The sequence below is a fragment of the Heloderma suspectum genome, chromosome 3, assembly GCF_057233095.1.
Source record: "Heloderma suspectum isolate Gila_16-S chromosome 3, 16-S_ref, whole genome shotgun sequence".
In the NCBI taxonomy this organism is placed as follows: domain Eukaryota; kingdom Metazoa; phylum Chordata; class Lepidosauria; order Squamata; family Helodermatidae; genus Heloderma; species Heloderma suspectum.
In genome coordinates this window covers 118,923,509-118,949,321 of record NC_139460.1, presented here as the reverse complement: position 1 = coordinate 118,949,321, position 25,813 = coordinate 118,923,509, and the positions used below count along the sequence as shown (strand labels likewise).

The following is a 25,813-nucleotide window of genomic DNA, read 5'->3' as shown; positions in this document are numbered from 1 at the left end:
TGTTTTGGCCTACAACTCCCATAATCTTTGACTGGCCATGCAGGCTGGGCTTATGGAAGTTGTAGTCCAAAACATCTGGAGGGCACCAGGTTGCCCACACTCTACATAAATTCGCTTTCCACACTCACATCCTCTCTTCTAGCTACTCAGATAAGCTATGGCCTAACGACAAAGCATTTTACACATCTAATACTATACATTAGCCTCCAAGGGGATGAACTTCTGAGGTAAACAGTTAAGTATCCCCATTTTAATTCCAAGCCTTGGTCTCTTGTTTACAAACATAAAGTGATGGCTTCCTACCTCTGTTGTATTTCATTTTCTTACACTAACAGTTACCTTAGTAGTTACACTTGCGTAAAGAAAACGCAAGAATCACAACTCTTTGCACTACTTTCTCAACTACTCATCATACCACCATCATTCCTAGAATTATCTCAGTCGAAGCTGCACATGCTTTGCACATAATTACAAAAAGGCTTGATCCAAATGCTAATACAATCCAGCCATTTCTGTATATCACTGCTGCCAGCATTAAATGCACAAAAGACCCATGAAACTAAGGATGATGTGATGCAGAAGCAGCTTACCTCTAGGTACCTGATATTTGGGGGGACGGGGACTCAGGGGAAAGCCATCCATAGGACTGGAGCCATTAGGCAGAGTGAGGTGGTCACCTCAGGTGGCAGACGGTGGGTGATGTGGAGGTGGCAGAACCCACAGCAGCCCTCTGGACATTCCTTTCTATTGGAGAACAGAACTGTGTGTTCCTCCAGCCTGGCCTCCCCACCCCCAGCTAGCCTGTTGCCCTCAGCTGAGGTGGAGGATGCTGCCTTATCAATGTCGAACAAAGATTCAACTGCCAGATCAGTCGGCTTCTGCAGATAGAATGAGAGAGAGCGCCATCTTGTCCTTCATCCCAGGCAAAGAAATGTATTGGGCTGGCCCTAAACATCCAATAACTCTTATATCCTTATGCTCCTATGATTGCCCCACATTTCATTCTGCAGTCTGTCCTGATAATCTTTCGACTTGTGTGTGCATGTGTGTGAGAGACATTTCACACCTTGCTGACCAGGTGACCTTCCTGCAATAACTCTTGTTATATTTGGAGAAATATATTTCAACATTCCTCTTTTTAGCCACTGTCCATTCCTTTCTTCATTTTTTTCCCATGGGATGTTGCGCATATCCATTCTTTCACTGCACATGCCTATGGGGTAGAGAAAAAAGATTTCTTCTCTCCCCGCCCACCTTTTTTTTTTTTTGCACAACCCTTGTTACTCCACAATCCCATATATTTGTCCCATGATTCAATCCACCCACCCCATTCCTTTCTTAATGCAGCAAAGTTGTTAGTACTAGTAGGATGAGTATCTTTATTAGTGCATATCTAGCATTATTACAAAAAACCCCTATAAATTCCCAGTCCTGAAAGGAGTATGCAAAGTGCACACAAATAACAAGAAGGGGCAAAACACCACCTTATGGGCACAAAGCACTGCTGTAGGTATACTCCACATTTATATCAACTCCATTGATGTTTTCAGATTAGAATTAAAACAGGGATGGGAAACTTGTAGCCCTCCAGAGGTTATTGGACTGCAACTCCCATCAGCCCTAGCCAGCATAGCCAATAATGAGGAATAATGGGAGTTGTAGTCCAACAACCTCTGGAAGGCCACAAGCCCCCCCCCCTGCCCCCCACAATACATACGCAATGGTAATGGCAAAGTGGAGATACCTTCACTTACTTGACAAAATCTACCTGGTAGAAAAATAAAAGTCTGTGTGCGTGTATTTGTACATATATAATTATATCAATAACAGAACTGTAAAACTTCCAGCTCTAATAAAAACAGACTACAGTAAATCAGAAATGAAGGGTTATTATACACTTTTAAGAGACTATTGGTATATCAGTGTTAGCAACCATTTAATGGGTGCCACATTTTAAGACAGTACCAATCTGATTAAATAAAAAATTGTCCACTTGTAAGATTTGTGTCACAAGTGTGTTTTGTAAGGAGTTTGTTGAGCTGAGCAATCTGTTGCCTAGTACAGTATATGTCAACACCGAACCTATTATGGCAACTGCAGAGTTTTTTTCTGAGACTTTGTCAGTATGCTAGAAGCCCAAAAGCTTGTTGTTCAAAGACCAAATCCATTTGAAGATTAATCATCAGCTACACCTTATTAGAAAAGCAGTCCGGGCTGGTGTGTGTGCGTGTGTGTGTGGGGGGGGGGGTTTCCACCTCATTTCATCCTATTAAACAACACCTGGCTTCTTGATGCCATTATTTCATGATTTCAATTATGTGGTTTATTATTATTTTTATCTCTGTTGTTGGTTGGATTTTGTCGCCCACTTTGAACTAGAAATCTTACTATAAAGCAGTGTAGAAGTCTTAATATAAATTAAATAAAAAGTAAACAAAATACAAAAATATTAGATTGAAACACCCTGGAAAACCTATCATTAGGCTCCTTTAAAATATTACAAAATCAATGTCGGGAATAGAAATACTGATTGTGACACTCTTGTGAAAGTTCTGTTTCTAAGAAGTCCTATGCCTGATGCATGAAGTATCAAGTTAAGTCACAACAATAATTCATGGAGACATTCAGAGACATTCCCTTCTGCATCTTTCTGGGTCTTTTATGAGAAGACAGTAGTATGACAAAGAAAGCTTTTCTGACATATATTAAGATTTCCTCACATGCACACACAAAACTGACTGAGAGGGGTGTGTGTGTGTGTGGGGGGGGGTTCCACCTCATTTCATCCTATTAAACAACACCTGGCTTCTTGATGCCATTATTTCATGATTTCAATTATGTGGTTTATTATTATTTTTATCTCTGTTGTTGGTTGGATTTTGTCACCCACTTTGAACTAGAAATCTTACTATAAAGCAGTGTAGAAGTCTTAATATAAATTAAATAAAAAGTAAACAAAATACAAAAATATTAGATTGAAACACCCTGGAAAACCTATCATTAGGCTCCTTTAAAATATTACAAAATCAATGTCGGGAATAGAAATACTGATTGTGACACTCTTGTGAAAGTTCTGTTTCTAAGAAGTCCTATGCCTGATGCATGAAGTATCAAGTTAAGTCACAACAATAATTCATGGAGACATTCAGAGACATTCCCTTCTGCATCTTTCTGGGTCTTTTATGAGAGGACAGTAATATGACAAAGAAAGCTTTTCTGACATATATTAAGATTTCCTCACATGCACACACAAAACTGACTGAGAGGGGTGTGTGTGCGTGTGTGTGTGTGGGGGGGGGGGTTCCACCTCATTTCATCCTATTAAACAACACCTGGCTTCTTGATGCCATTATTTCATGATTTCAATTATGTGGTTTATTATTATTTTTATCTCTGTTGTTGGTTGGATTTTGTCACCCACTTTGAACTAGAAATCTTACTATAAAGCAGTGTAGAAGTCTTAATATAAATTAAATAAAAAGTAAACAAAATACAAAAATATTAGATTGAAACACCCTGGAAAACCTATCATTAGGCTCCTTTAAAATATTACAAAATCAATGTCGGGAATAGAAATACTGATTGTGACACTCTTGTGAAAGTTCTGTTTCTAAGAAGTCCTATGCCTGATGCATGAAGTATCAAGCTAAGTCACAACAATAATTCATGGAGACATTCAGAGACATTCCCTTCTGCATCTTTCTGGGTCTTTTATGAGAAGACAGTAATATGACAAAGAAAGCTTTTCTGACATATATTAAGATTTCCTCACATGCACACACAAAACTGACTGAGAGGGGTGTGTGTGTGTCTGTGTGTATTCATACTGATAAGGTGCAGGGATCCTGGTCCTATATCTTTTGTGTTATTTCAAAAACGAATTAAAACGCAAATAAAAATAAAACCAGACTTATGAGTGAGACCAACTGCAGAGGAGTTAGGTCATGAGCAGCAGGATGAATTATGCGCACAGACAAATTTTGTCTCGCTTTTCTAAGGAACTGACATGAGCCTGACTCTATGAAGCAGCATATTTAAAGATAGGCACTGAAACGAATGATTTGACTGAGTATTTTGAATCAAGTATGAAATTCTCAGCCACCACTTCCTCTTTGCCCGGTCTCCATTCTGTTTTAAGATTACACAGTATCTCCAGTCCCTAGGCACTGCATAAGGTTTTTTTCGTCCACAACTGCACTAATAGTTGTTGACATTCAATGCAGAAACATTCTGAGACATCACAGCAATTCACCCAATGCCAATGGTAGGAAGGAGTGTAGGGGTGCTTCCAGTTACCTGACAGCAGTAGCATAGTGGTAAACACCTTCATTCACACTTACACATAAACTTACATCTATACAGGCATATATGAAAGGCACGAAGTAAGAAGATCTTTTGTGGAGGCATGGTGTGCAAAAAGGTGGATTATGCACTTTCCTAGACTAAAGTGGGGAATGAGTTCAAGAACGCTGACAAAGACTCAGTTTACAACTTTTATTTTACCACCAAATATTTACAGAAAATGACTGATTAGTACACCATCCCTTAGCACTGGACTGGCAGACTATTCCTAATAACAGTGATAGAGCCAGCAAAACAGCCATGAAACAGATAGGGAGTTATGTTTCACCAAACGGCAAAGTGGTCCTTGGAGGGACTGGCGGTTGGTGCAGTCTGGAGTTGGTGGTGCCAATTCCTTTCTTTTGCTTGTGCATAGCGTACACTGCAGCTGTAGTGGTGCACGTGTACAACACACATGTACAGCTTTCTTGCGTGTCTGTACACTTCCAGATAACCACACCACATGCCAAACAAAAGTCCTTCGCAAGAACTTCCTCTTGCAATGTTTTTTTTCCAAAGCCTTAATCTGCCACTCCTCTAGCAAATGCCACCTCATACAATCACTTCTTGCCTCATTATCACACTAGATCTAACACTTATCCCTTATTTATTTAGATTTTTGTAAATAAAATTAGGCCCTAAGGCCAGGCTATAACACACCCTTGGGATTGTCAAATCCCAAAACAGATTAAGAAGGAACGCCTCCTTACACAAAATATTCAAAACCGCAATGCCTGCTTGAGCTTAATATGTAGCCAACCTGATACTGCTTAATTCTATTTCCCAAGTAACCAGTTATGCTACTTTTATCATGTTTAATGAAATTATATATATGAAGTACTTTGAGCACTCCATACTGAGTTCCAATTTCCATATTTTCCAAAGATTAAAACTCTCCTACAAGACGCACACATTTCTATAGCACACTCTGCTCAAGCTCAAAGCCTTTCAGTACAATAAATAGCTTCCATATTGAGGGCTGTAGGAGGCAACAACATGAAGACAATGCAGAATTAAACCCTTCCAGGGCCCCAGCGCATAACAGGGTTGCCAACTCTGACTGAAATTATTCTTGGAGTTGCCTAGCACCCTGCCCTAATATTTTGCACAATACCAAACTATTAAAATTTCCAGGATTGCTTTCAATAATCTTCTGGATATTAATAGTGATTCCTCAGTATTAATATCCAGAAGATATTAATCCAGGAGACTTCAGTATCCAGAAGATATTAATCCAGAAGAAGATAGTAATCCAGGAGATAATATCCAGAAGATATTATCCAGGAGACTTCAGGACAATCCTGGAGATATGGCAACCCTAGGGGAAGAACTGCACAAATTTATACTTTAAGAGCATTCATGCTTTTTTAAAAACAATCTATCAAGAAAAAATTAAAATTAAACACTTCAGATCTCTACACAGCCATGTAGCGAGAGCACCCATTGACCTTAGGCCAGCCACTATCTCCTAGTTTACCCACAGAGATTTTGTGAGAATATGAGGGAATAACGTATCTGCTATATGGAAGGAAGAGACACAAATTTGAACATAATTCCTTTAGGAGGGAATTAATCCCTTTTACAAAGTGGGGTACACATTTGAACATAAAAGCCTGGTTTTCCCAGTAGTAATGTATGGCTGTGAGAGCTGGACTATAAGGAAGGCTGAGCGCTGAAGAATTGATGCTTTCGAACTGTGGTGCTGGAGAAGACTCTTACGAGTGCCCTGGACTGCAAGGAGGTCAAATCAGTCCATACTAAAGGAAATCAACCCTGACTGCTCATTGGAAGGACAGATAATGAAGCTGAAGCTCCAATATTTTGGCCACCTAATGCGAAGAGAAAACTCTCTGGAAAAGACCCTGATGCTGGGAAAGACTGAAGGCAAAAGGAGAAGGGGACGGCAGAGGATGAGATGGCTAGATAGCATCACTGATGCAATGAATATGAACTTGAGCACACTCCGGGAGAGAGCGCAGGACAGGAAGGCCTGGCGTGCTATGGTCCATGGGGTCACGAAGAGTCGGACACGACTGAACAAGGCCAGGCCTACCTTCTTACACCAACTGGGCCTGTTACAGGAACCAGGCCTCTTGCAAAAGGACAGGAGAAATTGCTCTTTAGAATTGTGGCTTTTCTTCCTGTTATGGCTATTGGTTCCTGTATGGCCCTGTCCTGATAGAGAAAAGGCAGCCAACTGGATGGAAGTGGAATCTAAGAGCAATCTGAGGAGCTGGCCATACTCAAGGAACTTAGCACAATGCTCTGGACTCTTTGCTTGGCTATAGGAGGGTACTCCATTATGCTTAAAGGCAACACTTTAACTGCCACACTGCAAAGCACAGGCTTCCTGGAATCCCGAGTGACACCACAAAAGGTAACCAGCTCCAATACTATGGCTATGTACCCAGTTCAGAAGTCTCCTGGGGGTTACAGGCAGCTCTCAGAGTGCTTGGACAATGTCAAAGAAATGGAATCCGCCTGAATGCAGCATTGGGTGTTTCATAGGGTATGAAGCTCTATCTGGGTATGCAAAGTAGAAAGTCTCTTTCTAGGTGTACAAAGCAGTACAAGAAAGGAGGAAAACTCTGGTCCTGGGAATGTGTCTTTGGCCCCGGAATGAAGAATAATGGTGAAGGTCAGAAAGCCATTTGCATACATCCAGAGTTCTCATCATGCTCACATGAGGGGAACTTCCAGTAATTCAGTTAAGGTAGAGGACACATGGGTCCTGATCTTTTACTACAATATATGCAGGTACCTCACATCCTACCATGTCATTTTAACTAGGTCAGGTGCTTTCAGGGATAAAAAGATATGAGTAAGCCAGCCTGTGGGTGATAGAAGGAAAACCTACAATATTAAAACCTATGTGAGCCACTAGCATCACTGCAGAAGACCTGATAGGAACAATTTTAATTAATTCACACAAAGAATACAGATAACTGTGTTTCACACAGCCGTGTATTTCTGTGCCACCATCTTGTCCCATGAAACATATACTCACTTTTACAAAAGATTATTTCAGTTACTGGAGCCTGAGGATGTGAACAAGGTGCTTGGTTTAGTCCAGTCAACCACTTATATGCTCAACCTTTGCCCTTCAACACTTATCAAAAGCTAGCAAGAGGAGGATGTCTGTCCAGGAGGTTGTAAATGCCTCACTGAGAGTGAGAGAGTGGTTCCACCTTTTAAAAAAGAAGCCATACTTCAACTGCTCCTAAAGAAATTTAGCTTAGATCCAGATTATGTTAACAGTTATAGGCCAGCGGCTAACATTCTCTTCCAGGGCAAAGCGATCAAGAGTGCTTACCAGTCAATCCCTGTCACTCTCGGATGAAACTGATTATCTAGGTCTCTCTCAATCAGGTTTCTGTGAACACCAATTAACTGGTGTGAAAGAACTAATGGGAGATTTGGGGAGATACTTTGGCACCCAATAAAAGTTTCCTTTCACACCAAAACTGTTAACTATTGAACACTGAGCTCAGCCTTAATTTTTACACTATTTTGACAGAGATATCAAAGAAATTGCCCTATCACACCAAAAGATAGCCCTTTTGCCTCCTCCTGCTTTAAATTACAAAGTTTATCAATCAAAATGTTGTGCTTCCTTCCTTCAAAGAATTGCTGAATAGTCGTAAGGTCAGGGAGGAAACACAACTCCTGATTTTTGACCTGCATCAGATCATCCAAAGTTTAAGTGAACCAGCTTAGAGCAGCTGCAGCTATAAAATGGTCAGATGAATTTTGTAGATTTTCTTTATAATTCACTGTAAGGCAATCACCATTCACTGTGACCTGGTTCGCACAAAACGCTAACCCATGATTAAGCCACGGTTTGTTGCCCTCCCCAGGATTTTTCTGGTAAATGATCAAACAACCACAGTTTGTTTTTGCAATCCATGAGTTGGTCATTTCTATCCTCCTTCACCCATTCCCTCCCTGTATCTCAAATGACTTTGTGGCATTCTAGTACTGGCATGTAGAGCAGCTGGATTTTTTTACTCCTCTTGCCTGCTGCCTTTGTAGCCTGGTGAAACAACCCATGAAAAACCCATGGTTCTGGGTTCACATATAAAGGCAATCCATGGTTTAAACAACCCAGAGTTCGCAACCCAACAACAAATCATGGGTTCTTTTTCTGGGTTGTTTATGGTTAACAAACCATGGTTTGTTAGCACAGTTGGGTTTGCATAACATGACAATCCATAATTCAACAACCTATATCACGGATTAGCATTTGTATGAACCCAGCCATCAGAACCTGGATGCAATATTTTAACATAAAAAACAAATTATGAGTCTTCCTCTTTTATAACTGGAATTTGCCCACTGAATGTGAAATTAAGCAATAAAAGCAACTACTTGCTGGGAAATGAGAAACAAGCAATAAATCTGATTGATTGCCAAAATACTTGAAAATCACATATCTGGTTTTCAAAACATTTAATCAAAAAAGGAAAATTGTCTCTTCAAGGTTACTGAACAACCTGGTTAGACTGAAAGAACGGGTGCTGTTTAATACAAGATTTAAAAGCCTGTCAGATGCAGTTAATGTAATCAACAACGTGTTCAAAACAGTATTGATCAACATAAGCCTGCCTATTCAAATTCATCACCACAAATAATACAGCAAGGGTTGCTTTCCTTTTTCTTGGATTGAATCAAGTACATGAAACCATGTGTATGTTACAAAACCTATGTACTGTGTTTGAACATTATATCATTATAGTCTTATGACTGTATGAATTCAGAATTACCTGCTTTAAATTTGTATACCCTAGTGAGTTATAGTTATTTGTCTGTCTTTACACACCAGTACTTGGGTTTATATCTTTCTGGGATGATTGACTCCCTGTATTGAGTACTTATGCCAGGCAACCTGGTGCCCACTAGAAGTTTTAGACTACAATTCCCATCAAATTTGCCACGGCTGATAGTCAGGAATTATGGGAATTGTAGTCAAAATCATCTGGAGGATTCTCTCTCTGACTGCAGAGAGAGAAGTATGATATGGGTTATATGCAACGCTGGCTCAGTTCTCTTTCAGATACCTCCAGCTAGACAGGAGTTCACACTTTCCCTACAAAAATGGACAGTGTAAATTGAAAGCAGCATGAGAACAAACAAACACAAAGAGGAGAAAATAGCATGAGAACTTTGCCAAAAGTCCCAAAACTGATTGGGAACAGTTTTGCAGATAAGAGAGAGGCTCCCATATCTGCTTACTAGGAAGTAAGCCTCATATAAGCATATTACATAGCATTGCACTGTTAAGAGTCTAAAAAGGTAAGAACTTTATGACATTCAGCAGCATGTGACAGTCTACTGCAGCCTTCTCGAAAGTGCTACAGGCTGAATTGCCATTGCTTTCTTGTGCCTGTGGTGTACCAGGTGGTTTGGGGTTGAAAAGGAATCAAATGTGAGTGATGCACAATAAGGCATGAAGCAAGAAGGAGGAGGACCCTCAATATGAAACTAAACGAACAAATCAATGGACCCACAAGCAATGTATATTAACAAAAAACCAACATTATACATACAGAATAAAAATATAAATCTTTTACTGTGAATGTGTGGTATATGTACACCCAACAGAACTTGCTTATACAAGTAAATACACAAGGTCTCTAATTAACATTGGACCAATCGCTTCTAAGAATGCAATAAGACGTAGTGACTACCATACGCAAAATTTCAAAAATCTCTATATGCCAATAATAAACATTAGCAGGTTGAATTTAAACTACACTTGATAGAGACATATCAATGCTATGGCCACAGAGTCTCTATTAACAATATACGAATTGCTTCTCAATAATGCAAAGGATATAATGCCAACCATACACAAAAAGATGTCTCTTACAACAAACAAAGGAAAACAACAGTAAATTCTGAGCACAAAAATTTGTTAATGGGGACTCTGCATCTGTAGTATTGTTATGCCTTCAGCAAGTATGCCTGCAGCATGCCAGCCACTTCTGCTTTTAATCAACAATCTATGATCAGCCCATTCATAGGTTGCTGAGCAGGATTTGCAAACCTGGAGCACTGGATTTTTAGGGTTAAGCAACCCAGCAGTTAACCAATAATAACCCATGGGTTAACTGCTGGGTTGTTTAGCCCTAAACAACCCAGTACTCCAGATCCACACATCATGCTCAACAACCTATGAACGAGCCAAGTGTACGTTGTTGAGTCAAAGTGGAAGTGGCGTGCATGTGGGAGGCAGTGCGTGCTCTCTCTCTCCCACTTATGCATGACAACCCCTGGGTTGCTTAAACCATGGACTGTCATTATGTGCAAACTAAGTCAAAATAGCTTTTAACAGATATTACCTACTGTAATCTGTCAAGCAACGGTTAGAAACAGGATAGCAGAGAAGAAACCCAGCGAAAAATATAGTCTCAGTGCCCTCCTTCTGCACCACCACTCCTGAACATTGTCAGCAGACAGACAGCACAGCACATTTAAGTACATGGAATATCAACATAAAAAATGTATTGCGCAGTATCCTATTCGGTACTAGCACGAATGTAAATTATATTGCGCTTGTGTAAGCTACCTCTAGCTCAATACCAATAGCCTTTGCTGGTGCAATAGGTTTCCATTTTTATAGTTTTAATAACTATAAAACACAAAGTTAGCCACGCTGGTCCATCAGTAAAAAATCCAAAATCTAGGAATAAAATCCAATATCTTTATTAGGACCAACCAAAATGCCACAAAAAATTGTGCAAGCTTTCATGTTCTCCAGAATGCTGTATCAGGCTACGTGGCAAATGAAGCAGGAGATATCGCCTAAGTGGATTTCAGATTTTATTCCTGGGTTTTGGATTAATAACCATGAATGTCAGCATTCATGTCAGTGAATCAGCATTCATGGTTATTAATATATCCACTTTATCCAATCTACTTTAATGGAATGCAAAGGAATATCTTACAATCTCAGGAAATTATGAATCATCATCGTGTCTATAAACATTATTTACAATTACTAAAATTAAGAGTAGAAATTATCAAACATTTGCATAATTAAAACAAAAAGTCTTTTATTACCAGAATTAATCAATCACAATATTTAAACAGGTAGGCTACTGGAATGACATCTTCTTCGCTTTCACTTTGGTGAACTTATCAAGTAAATTGTTAAGAGATTTTCCCAGCAAGGTTACTTTGTGCTAAGAACATAACAGGCTCTTGCACTAAGGTAACTCTTAGGCCAAAGGAGGGCAACGTCCAACCTTTACTGGGCCACATCCAGCCAGCAGTGGGTTAAGCACCCTCCCCAAGCCCCGCTCCCTGCCCTCCCCAAGCCCCACCCCCCGGGGGAAGAGGAATACTCATGTTATCTCAGAGAATGGAGATAAACTGGGGATTTCCCAGTCCATGTGGCTGGGGGTTGCAAGCCAAGTCTCTTCCCGGATGCTTCAGGCCCTGATCAGAATGGGAAAGAGCCGCTCGACTTGGCCAGCACGTGCAGAGATAGGCACAGAGTTCTGTGCCTCTCTCTGCATAGAAAAATGTGTGTGTGGGTGGGTGGGGTGTGTGCTGCTGATAACATCACAGGAGGGCTTGTCCAAGCCCCTGCCCCTTTGACATCATCTGGCCTACTGGACTTGGCCCCCAGACCAAAAGAGGTCCCCCCCATCTTAAGTGAGCCTTCAACAATTTCACTTTGCTAGAGGTACACTTCCCTGATCCAGCCATTCTTAAGGTAAGGCACATTTCCAGGCATTTGGCATAAATTTCATTCAAGGCAATCACATTTTTTATGCACTGCATGAAATGAATCCAAGCAGAGACAATCTATGCTGGGTGGTAAAGCTTCTGACAGCGTTGGGGCCTACTCCTCCCTCTCACTCAGGGTTGCTCCAGCTGCTTGTTGTCCCTCACAACCTATACTCAATCAAAGAACCACTCCACTTCATCTGCAGGGAATAGGCTGCAGGGTCACATGTGGCAAAGCTTCTTGCAGTGGCTGTTGGAGCCTAGGCTTCCTACCTCCCACTCAGGGCCATCGCTTGTCTCAGCCTACACTCCTCAGCCAAGGAGGTACTGCAGCTCACCTGCAGAGAATTCTGGTAATAGGCTTCTTATCTTCTGTAAGCCACCCAAATAACCTTGGCTATTGGGCAGCATATAAATATTGTAAACAAATATGACTGTAAGCAACTGCCCTGAAGGTTAAAGGTGAAATGTTGAACAAGCACAATATTGTTTGTCCGCTAACATTAAGCAATATGAGCCAGTATGTTGGGGGTCCTCAGCTTTGTGGGGGCCTGGTGCAGTTCCCCCCACCCTGCACCCCGGTCAGAAAGAATATCCAAATGCATCCAGAATAAAAAGGGATCTATGGAGTGAAAAAATATGTCACTATCCTGCCTGTGAAGTTCCTTCAGGTTCACCTGGGTGAGAAGGAATAGTCCAGCAAGAGTTATAGCACATAACAATTGCCTCATGCAATGGTGTGCACAGAACTACAACTAGGACCTTTTGCGGGAAGGGCTTTACTAACTCCTATTGCTGTAATCTCTTACTCTTTGCACCATGCCCCAAAATACCAAACACCTCAATAGCTTATTATTATGGGCAGGGTGCTTCATCAGCTGTTGGAAAACAAATTAATTATTTGCTGCTACACCATATTAGTTCTCTGCCTCGGATTTGTTGCCAGAATTATCTAATTTTCCTGCTCTGAAACAGTCTGTTCCAAACCTGGCTGCTGAAAACATTTTGCCTGCAAAACTTGCCAGACAGTGCTGAGACACAAAATGTCTGGAAACCTACCAACAGAAAACATAATACAGAACTAGAGGGAGTTTTAGAAGCAGCAGAGACGGGTTACACAGCACCAGGAAAACTGACATGTGAAAATGAGAAAATAATTCCCATGAAGCCTGACAGGAGGGGTCTGTTCTTCCCCAACAAAAAATCTAGCTTTATTGTGTAATGGCTGAACTATATGCAACAGGGAAGAGGCCATTCATGGTTTAGTAACTTAAATTAAGAGCACACTATATGTATGGCTTGATCAGAACGTGTTCTGAGTACAACCATTAAAACAAGAAAGAAGTAAGCTCAGACAGTGGCTGATATAGAACAGTTTGAGGGCACTAAATTCATATCACCACAGAATTCACCAGATACATAACACAGATCAGCCCTATTGAAGTGTTCTGTACTCAAAAAAAGCAAACACGTGAGAACAGGGAGTGCTCCAGCCCCAGCCACCTCCTTTTGTGTTTCTGTTGCCCTGTACTTATGGAGGGCAACTTTCTGAAGAGGAGATTCTCCTATATCCATGAAGCTCTCTACGCAAGCCAGAATCCTGGAAAATCCATGTTCTCAATCGCATGGAGTGCTTCCACAGATACAGGAGGATCTCCTCCTCAGAAAGTTGCTCTCCACAAATAGAGGGTGACGAACACAACAACGGAGGTGGGCGAGCTTGCAGTGCTCCCTCTCCTTGCGTGTTTGGTCTGTTCAGGTACAGAACACCTCAGCAGGGCAATACAGGTAAATCATAATATGTATAGCACTTCTATAACCTTTACATATAGATTCTTTAAACTCTGTGTATGTTGAGTCTTTGCAGCAAATCTATTAGATAGGTTATTATTAGTCCCATCTTCCAGATGGAAAACAGAGATGGGCAGCGCCACAAGGCTGAGCAGGAGTTTTAAATCAATTTGGAGATCAACACTCACATTTCACCCCACTAGCTTGCATGTATAGATTCTGTAGCAGTTAACAGTGTATAGTTGGAGTTGGTTCCACTGGGTTCTCCTCCCTAGATAATACAGCAATAATTGTTCTTCAATTAGATATCCTTCAAAATGAAGTGTGATCATCAGTGCGCAGGAAAGGTGAACAGTGAACTCTGCCTATTTATGAATTTCCGAAACCGCAGGAAAACTAAAGCAAGCTAAGCAGAGTTGACCAGCCAGCAATCTGAGAACCTTTCTCTACACTACAGGCTTAAACTGGTTTAACAGTTATACCTTCTCACCAGGGACCCCTGTGCCTTGTAGTTCTGTGAGGAGAGCTAGGAATCTCTAACAGGGGGTTCTATTTAGTACATTTTCTTGGATATTCTACAAGAAGCTACAAGAGCTAAACTGGTATAAAACCAAGTTTGAAGTGTGGATACTCCCAGAATTGGTTACTTCAACTGCACACTTGTTTTCACTAGTAACCAATGATTAATGGGATAAAGCAGGGGTAGAATTCTAACTCAAGAAGAAAGTAAGCCACCACCAATGATACAGCATTCTCTCCTAACCACTAAACAACTTGCTTACTTATGCGTCAACAAAGTGAATGGACTAACCATTCAGAAATTTAACCCAAGACATTATGTCAAACTGTGGCTCTTCACAGGCCATCATTCAGCATTAAACACCCAGATCAGGGGGACAGTAAAATAAATAACACAACAAAAATCTGAGGCATCTGGAGCCTGCTGTAGTCTATTTAATGGCATGTGAGTGATCTTTTTATTGAAACATCAAAAAACAAACTGAAATTTAATTTTCAACATGTTTCTACTCTTTTCTGTTAACCTATCACAAATAAAAGGTTAAATACTGAGAACCTAACACAAGAAGATTAAATACAAATATCCCAAGATAATACTAAGTAGGTCTAAATTCCACCTGTCCTAAAGTGTTGCCTGCACTTAATACATATCATTCCTCAACTTTGTAACAACAGTGAGTTATCAGTATCAACAATGAGTTGGTTTCCTCATTTAAAAAACAAAAGCAAACAACCTTTTCCATAATGCCTCATAGATTGTTGTACAGCCCTGAGGCTAACTGGTTGTAAATCTCAGATGGTGATGGAAAACTTTGGTCTACACCTGATGACTTGAAGACAGGCTCTGTCAACTTTAATCACAATGAATTAAAAAAAAATCTGTTCCACATAAAAGTCTCCAAATGAAAAAAATCAAACTGTCGAAATATATGAAGATCAGAACTGAATGTCTTCCTTCACCTTCATACTTAAGTCCATCAAAAATAGTACATGGAGAACAAGAAAAGTCTGTAGCATTTGAGGAGGTACTGAAAAGGACAACGGTCATCAAGAACTGACTATTAAGGAAACCCCAGTCCTTCCTAAGAAGTCATTACATTTATATACTACTTTGTGTGTTTTTTAAAGAAAGCTCAGTGTGGTTTATACAGTCCTCTTAGTGGCTGGCCATCCATCCAGGCACTGATCAGGTCCATATCTGCTTAGCTTTAATAAACATTAGGCACTCTCAGACTATTCAGCAAAAAGTGATGAAGAAGTTTGAATCTCAACCTGTAATTCACTTACTCTGGAAAAATCTTTTACCAACTTTAATAGAACTACTCTGAGGAACATAAAACACAGATAATCATGCCGGTCCATGAGTAAAACATCCAAAATCGGAGGGGGAGGGGATCCAAAATATGTATTTTGTGGCATTTTGGATAGTCCTAATAAAGGTGTTGCCTAAGGTGGATTTTGGATTCTTCCTGCTCCCACACCTGAATTTTGAATGTTTTATTCTGAGGAAGTGCACTAACTATTGTAATCTATAGCTTTGAACTGTACTTTTAATAGATCTACCTTACAAATAAAATTTGAGCAAATTGTTACAGATCCAACATATTTTCCCACTTTCCTTCTTGAATAGACATGATGGACCCAATGCAGCAAAACACTTCACAGCAGAAGCACCATTCTATTTTCATCAATGAGATTTTACTTATTTCTTTAGTGCCATCCATGTGCATTGCACTTTACAAAGAACAGGTATGACAATTCCATACGCCAAGGGGCTTGCAATCTAAAACAGACACAGAGAAACAACAGAGGAAGAGGAAAACAGAGCAGTGGATGGGTAGGATAAGAATATGTGCTATTTTCAGTTGCACATATTTTGGCTTAGTTATAATAGGGTAAAGATAAAGTGCATTAGGTTTCAGTGAGGGCAAGTAGCTTGGAAGGAAAAGATTGTGGACTGTGACTGTCATCTGGATGCGGGAGTAGAGTGAAAAGGAGAAGGGAATAGGGGGCAGGAGGGAGGAGAGGCAATGAAAAGAAATGAGATTTTGAGAGGGTGGGTGGGTGCTATACTATTTGGAACATAAAACCTCTGTATTCTTAGATATACTGGCATGGCTGCCACCACATCCATAGTAACCCCCATGCTTGTCCAAGAACATTAAAAGCCTCACCCATATTCATCCTGACTGCGTATTTACATAACACAAGTGATACTTCGCCCCTTAGGCACCTCAGCTGCAAGCTTTGCTGGATTGTGCTCAACAGGTGACATACAGGGAAGATCAAGCAAGCTTAAAATCCCACTAAAATCAGTCACACACAGGTCCATGCTTTAGTTCTATTGACTTTCACTGCACACTTTGTTGCACTGAGTAACAGGGATTACTCCCAAGCAAATATTTCAAGCGGATACGAGGGTAAGGATGTGACACCCAAACCATTAAACCAGATTTGTTTTGCTGAGATAGCGAGAACTTTCACAATTATGGTATATGATTTCATAATAAATTATTATTTTTTAACTGTCCTCTCTTCCTCAAGCAATCTGGAAACCTTTCCCCCTGGGTTTCAACTACTATATTAGATTAAAATAAATAACTGGCATATTTGTTTCCCATGATATAAATTATTTCACAGCAAAAGTTATAAACAAACTAATGCATTTGACCTACAAAGATTGAAGACATGAACTACATGGCAAAGCTGGGTGCATACATGAGAGAAGAAAATAATTAGCATGGGAAAAGAGAAACTGGGATTTTTAGAAGGCAGGATAGCCAAGACAAGTAACGTACTATCCATCAGTGTGATCTGGCTCCCAGTATAACCAGAAGAATTTCATACAGCTGTAGCCTAAGGGATCTCCATGGAGCCAGCTGCTACTGTTACTTGGCATCTGAGTCCTATGACAAACATGTCATAAAAAGAAAAAGAAGCATGGTGTGATGCAATGGACTGAATACAAATCTTAGTACTTGTGTGAACACACACACACACACACACACTTTTCCCTGCAAAACAAGATTTAAAAGTGATCAATAGGACTATAGTACAAATTTAAGGGCCCATCTTATGTTGTTGTTACTTTTTATAATGATTTGTTGTTAGATATCCCACAGTATAGTTCCATTCCCCTTCACCAGCATCTCACCACACACACCCTCCCATCCATGCCCTATCCCCTTCCTCAAATCTCTTCCATTCATAGAAGAGTTTTTGATCTACCAAAGGGCTCCACTAACTGAAGATAAGGGGAGGGGATTTCTGCTGATTCCCTCTCTCCTGTGCTCCTCCTCAAAAATCTGCTTCACAAGGTTGGCACATTCGATTGAAGGGGGAAGTGAGGAATTCCATTAGCAGAAGGGAACCATTGTATACAACCCTAAACTTCTTACCTGGATATTAGATATTAAATGTCCTGCTTGTTGAAAAGACAGACCACACTTTTGCTTATGGATATGAAGTGTAAACACAAAGGGCACTATCAAACAAAGGTTAGTCATGAAATGAATGGGATTCAGGAAATAATATTTATTTTAAATAGAACATTTATACCTCACCCTCCCATTGGAGTCTGTCTGTCTGTCTGAATGAATGAATGAATGAATTATATATATATTTATATCTATCTATCTATCTATAGATTAAGTCCCAGTTGGACTTTGTTGTGACAAATGTTGCTGGATTGTGCCCAAAGACAACCAAGTTGTCTGAAGTAACTTTGTGAATTAGTACACACAAAAGACTTAAATAACTAAGATTATGTATAACTGATTGTAAGAATGGCAGAGTCAGGCCCTAGTCATTAGACAAAATATATACTTGGCAGGAGCTCTTGTTTTCAAAATTATTTCATTTTAAACAGAAATGTGTTCAATGTGTTTTTTTTATTAAAATATGATTTACATTCTTTTGATAGATGGAATGACTGCTTACTGATATTCTGACAGTGCATCTAAAGTTCAGGTTAACTGCTATGTGCACAGATTTCCTCCTACTAATAACATATGTTCCCTATAGAAAAATCAAAAAGCTTGTTCTCCAAGTGGATCTTTTGAAAATAAGAAATTAAATTCAGTACTTTGAACTGCATATAATTATAATGCTAGCAAAACTGATGGAATTGCATAAAAATGTGACAGAGTGAATTTTCTATACCTGGCATCCCAATCCTAAATTTACCTGGGTGGAAACCCCACTGGGTTTAGGACTGGAACACAAACCCTGAAGGTCTATCAGACATGCTCCTAAGGTCAAATTTATAACATAAAAATAGTATATACAAAGAAAAACAATGATGGTGATCTAATAGCAGAGCAGGTAACATCTGCTTGATTTGGGCTAAGCACACATGTCTAGAAGAAAGTTCAGAAGATTGCCTTGCTGGATCAAACCAAGCTCCATCCAGTTCATCATTCTGTTTCCGGTGGTGGCCAATTAGATGTCTGTTCCTTAAAAATAAAAGACAAAAGTGTTTGGATCCAAGACCTACTCAACTGCATTCACAGGTGGCTTTTCACCTTGTCTACTACTTTTTGGTTTTACCTTTCTAAAGACTGATTTGGGCATAATTCTGGCCTAGTTTGGACGTAACAGTAAGCCAGAGTTCTTTAGTCAGAACAAAACCTGGCTTCTGATTCTGACTTGTTAGGGAGAGTGACAATTGATTTGGATGTAACACTAAACAAACCACAGATGGAGGCATCTCAATTTGTTTAGCTGCTCTCACTGGAAGAAGGACCAAAGCAGGACTGACTCGGCAGCATGATCAAATCTTTTAGGGAGCCCACAGAATAGGGACAAAGAGCTCTGGTCCTCCTCCAGCTGCCTCCTGCATTTCTATGCAGGGCACAAAGAAGGGGAAGTCCTTCCTCTGGCAGCCTTTCTGGTTTCTATGATCAGTGCAGGTGCAGGACAGGAGCCCTCCATCTCCTTTCTGCCAGCCCGATCACTCACCTATATGCAATTCCTTATTGCCTGTGACCACCACACAAATGTTTAAATACGCTGCAGGGGCATGTGAAAGTAATTCAATTATGGGCCACAAAAGGATCACCTAGAAAAGCCTTCCCCAAGCTGTTGGCCTCCAAATGTTTTGGACTACAGCTCCCATAATCCCTGACCAATGGCTGAGCTGGCTGGGGTTGATGGCAGTTGTAGTCCAAAACATCTGGAGGCCACCAGGTTGAAGAAGACTGAGCTAGAGTATTCCTTTTAAACCACACAATACCATCTGAATGGATCCAGGCATATTTTCATCTGATTTGATTTAAAACTGTATTTGGTTAATACAGGAGTGTAAACTGGATTTGGAAAGATTTTAAGAAAAGAAGTTTACAGAATGCTGAAGAAGCAACATATCATTCATTTAGATAATAAGTCTTCCAAGGAGGAGGAAATGTCGTTCCTATACCTACCCACAATGAAGCTTACTACGTATTGTTTTCCGGTTCATTTATTTTGTAAAATGAAGCTCTTAGACACTGTCAAGAAGCTTAAATGCAAAACTAAATAGTCAGATTCAAGAAAATTTGTTTTTCTAAAAGAAGAAAATGGAAACATGGAATGGCTTAAATAGAAACACAAGAGAGATGGCTTGTCTTTTGGAGCCTAAAAACAATAGAGACATATGGGAAATCTGAATCCAACCTCCCCCAACCTGGTGCCTTCCAGATGTCGACTCCAACTCCCAGTATTCCTGACCATTGGGCATGTTGGAACTAGTGGGAATTGACCTCCAAAACATCTGGAGGGCACCAGGTTGGGAACGACTGTCCTAATCTTTCACATAATATAAATGGCATGACAGGATAAAGGAACATCTAGCCCTGGTGTTGTACCCTTTTAACCAAATTATGAACACCCTAACCATTCTCCATGGGTAGGATGACATTTAAAACACAGTATAATCATGGATGCATAGCTATGTTCTGTTTATCAATTACAGAACAGGAAACCAGTGCACTATTGTCTAATTATCAGTATGGCCCTACATTATCCTATCCTACTCAAGAGTTCAGTTTTCAAATCAACACAATCCATTATATTCCTATAAAACAAATCACACTTCACAGTCGGTGCTTTTTAAACAAAAATACAACATTCTGCCTTTGTATATAAAAAAAAATAACAATAAGGGAGGGCATTTTTCTATTAATTATGAATAGAGCTCCCAAAGTATGAATTTTGCATCCCTTTCTATTACACCCCTTTCCCCCCAGCAATGGCCAGCCAAATGCCCCAGAGAAGCTCACAAGACTGCTTTTCTCCAGCATTTTTAACCCCACTGTGTTAACCAGTTCAATTATGCCCTAGTAGAATTACAGGTACCAAACTACTGCAAAATGGGAAACACTTGGGTATAAATAACTGAAATATCAGCCCAGCAACATAAAGCGGCATTGTTTACATCTGCTTGGTCACAATCCAACACACATTTACTTAGTTTTTAGTAGGAAAAGTGTCTACTCCTATCAATATCAACAGAAGCTGAAAGTTGCTAATGAAGGAACATACTGCTATTCAGAAGCCTTAAAAAGGGAACTCAGTATCTAAAATAGCAATTATTTTTATCTTGATTTAAAACTTTAAATTTCATGACTAACTTAAGTCTCATTAATTTCAATCGGTCTACTCACATAGGTTTACCAATGGATTTAGTGCAACAGCCACTGCTGTAGCTTTCTTTTTCACTATTGAATGTTCTGTAGAATTGCTTCTAAGTCAGGAAGGCCTTCCTTTGTGTTTATTGCAGGCCACCCCGGCTCCAGTCATCTACCTGTCAATATGTAAGGTTTCTATACATTTAAATCAAGTAACTAGAATTTAATTACACATATAATCCTTCTTAAATTAGGAAAAATACAAGAAATGCAGTAATTCCAAAGCGTAACAGGCTCAATGTGCTATGTATTTTCAATATATATAACATTAATGTCAACTAATTTAGTTGACACATTTTCTGTTTGTCAGTTTCAATACTACTTTGTTTCCTAGTTGCATGTTTGTAGTATGACAAATACAAATTCATCTTTGTGCAGATAAGTCTGTATGGGTTATTCTATTGGTCCAATAGAATATTTATGTAATTAATTTGTATTGGACATGATGAAATTCTTCCCTTCTACTAAACTAGTCAGGAGGTTGGCAAGGAATGGATCCAATAGGGAGTGTTCCATTCAGTAACAGACGGAGAGCATAGCTATGTGACTATTTAAAATCCACTGGGAAAGGGATGAGAAATGCAAATTAACGTACACATTATTTTATCATGCTGGGCTGACTTTCAAGTTTGGTATCTATGACCATCTTCATTAAAAAAAATGTTTAATGATACATTGTTGTTGCTTTAGTTTAGTTTGAATATCAACTAATTTCTTCCTTCCTATTTCCACAAATCTCAATGTACTTGGGATGGAAACACATCTCTTAAATAATCCACTGCCAGCATTCCAACATCATCTCTCCAAAAGAACACTCCTAACAGCTTCAATATATGGATAGGATGTTGCTTATACATATGTACATACATAGACAGATATAAAGGATGAGATACCCACAATGAAGGCACAATCAAGGTAGTTGATGTAATTGCTACCACCTGCTTTCTCTATGAAAGAAAATAAAATATTTTAGAGAATGCAACTCTCTCTCTCTCTCTCTCTCTCTCTCTCAATCTCTCTGGAACAGCCAGAGCCAAAAGCACTTTTAATCTTTAGCTGTTCTTGCCAATGGCACCAAGCAAGCGGAAGAGAATACCATCTGGGGACTCAACATCTATGATGGAATCTAACAAACTGTAGCATTACACTAAAGCTTAGAATTAAGAGACAAGGAACTGTTGTGCTTTACTAGTTCAAACCCAAGGATCTGAATTGCCAAATTGGCATGAATGGATTTTCTGTTTCATCTTGTAATTATCGTCAGTGGTACTACATATAAGCACAAAAGGGAAATTGTCAGGCAGGCTATATTTATTTATTTACAATATTTATATACTTCTCCACATCAGAAGATTTTGGAGCAGTGAACAAGGCAAAAGAATAAAACACCAGGTTAAAAAAGTTAAAACATTTTAATATAATATAATAATTCAACTGTACAGTGCAGGGAAGACCTTTTGATCATGACTGGTTGTTAATTAATTCCATAAAACCTAAATACTCATGGCTCATGTTATTTGTGTCCTAGTTAGGTGTACAACACTGAGATCCCATTTACTTTTGTGATATGTATCCAAATCACCCACACAATTCCTAAACAAGCTAAATGATTTACAAGGCTAGAAGTATTAGAGTTCTGGTCACTTGCTGTTTTTTTATATTGATTTAATGTTTTCATTTCAATGGGTTTATTCTACATATGAGGAACAGTGGATTTAACCCATTGTTTGTTATGTAGAGTTAAGAATAAAGTCTCTGCATGCATAAATGATATATGGGCAACCTCCCTGAGATACATGTTTTCAAGACTGTTGAGCAGTTTCCCACATTTCCTGCTGATTTATTCCAAATCCAAATGGTAGGTAACAGACTAGCAAGTTCGGATGGTGTATCACAGTCCAAAACAGCACTTGTAGGCAAGAGCCCTGTTCTAGTACCCTTTTTTCCCCCGCAGTGCTTCTCCCTTCTCTTCATTTCCTTCTTAGTACATAAACTCTAAACTAACCATTGCAGAAAAGTGGCATCTGGAAATGTCCTTAGTAGTTTGTAACAGCTAGCAGTACTTAACTAGAATGTGTATTTTTATCATTTATATATGACTATTTCAAATGCATAAACCAGATCAATGGGAGCCATAAGTTTAAGACATGTCAGATATGAAAAACCTAAAACTGAGCAATCTGTCCTGAGAGCCACCAACACATTTGCAGTCTCCTAGGTAAGCTATATTTCGTTTTGCCATTCATGACCAACTGAACGATCAACAATTCATCACTGATCCTGGGTTTCACAACTATAACCTTCCCCTCTAACTGATTCAGTAGATTACTGATGGCTCAGAGTTAAGATGAAAATGATTCTCAACTCTGATTTATTCTTAAAAAGATGTTATTTGTGGAGGTTATTTTTACCACTGCCCAACTGGTTTTTAACTAATGCCTAATCCCACACTAAATATTTGACACTGGATACTGTACTATCTTCTTCTTTCTGTTAGAAGGCTTCAGTAAATAATTACATGTCCTTTTTTCATTCTTCCCAACATGTGGCAGCAACATCTCTGATGAAAGGGGGAAAATTCCCCTGGGTTATGTGGGTAGCAGACTGCTGGTGATGGTGTTCTCCTAGCATGGGCCACATCATAGTGAGCTGTCCCTTTGGATATCATCGTGAGGGTGAGAGCAACATCCTATTCAGTCTTGAGAAAATCATGATGCACACAAGCAGTGTACTTACTGGAATATGCAGCCCAAATGTTCCCACTTCACTTCTCCCTTTCAAGCAAGTGGGCAAACAAATCCTAGCTTCTTTGGCAATGAAATACAACAGATACAAATAAAAAATTAAAACAAAAACAAACAGCAGTAAAGTGCAACAGATAAAACCAATCTCAAAAATAAGGTATTTATTTATTAGAAATATTTATGACAGGCATACAAACATGCTGCTCCTATATTTATAACAGACTCCTTTCCCCTCCATTTGTCTGGTGATTCTCCACCTCTCTCCTTCAGCATCTTTTCCTCTTTTTTTTTTGAAAATCAGTTTTATTCTATTTTTTATCTTTATAAATGAAATAAACAATACCAACAACCTAATCAATAACTATAATTTCCCAATAATATAGTATTCTTAGGAGGACACAGCAGTAACAAAAGAAAAAAAGAAAACAGAATAAGGAAAAGGGAAAAAAAACATGAAAAAATATAAAAAGTTATTTAAAAGAATTAAATTTAAACTCTATTATACAGAAACTTCAAATCCCATTCTACTTAAAAATTATACCTATAACATTGGCAATATTACAATTCAATACAGCATAAATAATCAACCTTACATTTCAATATCATATCATCAGTCTTATAGCAAGAAAGCAGGCCTACAATTCATTACCAGTAACCATATATTACCCTTCAGCTAGCATATAATGGTAAGGCTTAACAATTTAACCAGCCAAAAATCTTACTGACCTATAATAATAGTAATAATAATAGAGGAAGGAGATTTAAAAGGATAAATAATAATAATAATAACAAATCACTAATAAATTTTATGTTATGTAATAAGCAAGCCTGAAATCAACCTCACAACAATCACTAATATATTTTGTTCTAGATATATAAATGAGTGTGCACATTTCTATACACCCTCAGACAGTAAATTAAAGTATAGTATATCATATCCATTTTAAAAGGAAAGGATTTAAAGAAGAGAGAGAAAAAGAAAAAAAATGAGAGAAGAAAAAAAAATATCTCTGGTCTAGCCTGAATCTTCCAGATTAAACATAGCCAGTTCGCAAAACATGTTTGTAGATTCCAGTTCATGGTGCTGGAACAGAAATCTCACGCGATTTTCCATTGAGCCATGCCTCCGCCATTTCATGATTCAGAAACTTCTTCATCTGGCCTTCAGAAAAAATGCAAAATGTAGCAGGATATTTTAAGTGATATTGTAAGTTAATTTGTTTAGCCAGATTTTTCGCTTTGGTAAATTGCCTTCTTTTATCAGCAACTTCTTTGGTGTAATCCGGAAAGAGCATAACTTTATCTTTTTTCCAAAAAAGGTTTCCACCCAATCTTGCCAAATGCAGGATATAATTTTTTGTGGACATTCTTGCAAATTAGACTATAATCGCATAACCAGTCCCTTTAGCATTTGACACATGGAATGCCTACTCAATATCAAATGAGTAATCAGATGGCACAGGGAGTATCTCATGCAGGAACTTATCTACAAAAGTAGACAAATTTACATCAGTAGGTAAATCCTTAATACCAATGATACGTACATTTGCCCTGCGCACAAAAGCCTCCAGTTGAGAAATTGACAGAAAAATTGTTGAAAAAAGCTTGTGATGTAGTCTCATTCACTGCCACCCAATCTTGCAGCATGTTAACCTTCACCTCCATTTTTTGCCAAGAAGTGTTGATTAAATCCATAGCCCCTTGCAGGGCGGTAATGGAATTTTGGATTGTATCCAGCTTCTTAGCCTGTTCCGCAAATTGCAAGGACCAAGTTTTTATCAGAGCAAGTAAGTCCTCTGTATTTTTGCTTCTCGGAGCCTTAGCCAAGGGAGGTATGTGTGTGTATGGGGGGGGGGGGTAGGTGGATATCCATTTTTCGCGTTAGTGTAGTCATCTTTCCACTTCATGGATCACTGCCTTGTTGTGGCAAAGGGGCTTGCGTAACTCAGTGAAGACATGAGCTATGCCGTGCGGGGCCACCCAAGACGGACAGGTCATGGCAGAGTTTTGACAAAATGT

General features: G+C 39.2%; 2 protein-coding genes across 5 annotated transcripts in view; both read right to left on the bottom strand.

Moving 5' to 3' along the window:
* The window catches only part of DHRSX (dehydrogenase/reductase X-linked), a 193,196-nt gene that overhangs the window by 103,726 nt on the left and 63,657 nt on the right, over positions 1-25,813 (bottom strand). The window lies entirely within an intron of this gene.
* Positions 1,235-25,813, bottom strand: part of ZBED1 (zinc finger BED-type containing 1) — an 88,236-nt gene continuing 63,657 nt past the window's right edge. For 2 of the 4 annotated variants that reach the window (XM_084844276.1, XM_084844278.1), the window contains 2 exons: positions 21,948-24,956; positions 1,235-18,839 (listed from right to left, as the gene is read on the bottom strand). The gene's annotated coding sequence lies outside the window, so the exon portion shown is untranslated. The remainder of the gene's footprint in view (positions 18,840-21,947; positions 24,957-25,813) is intronic. The other 2 variants (XM_084844280.1, XM_084844279.1) reach the window with 2 other exon arrangements.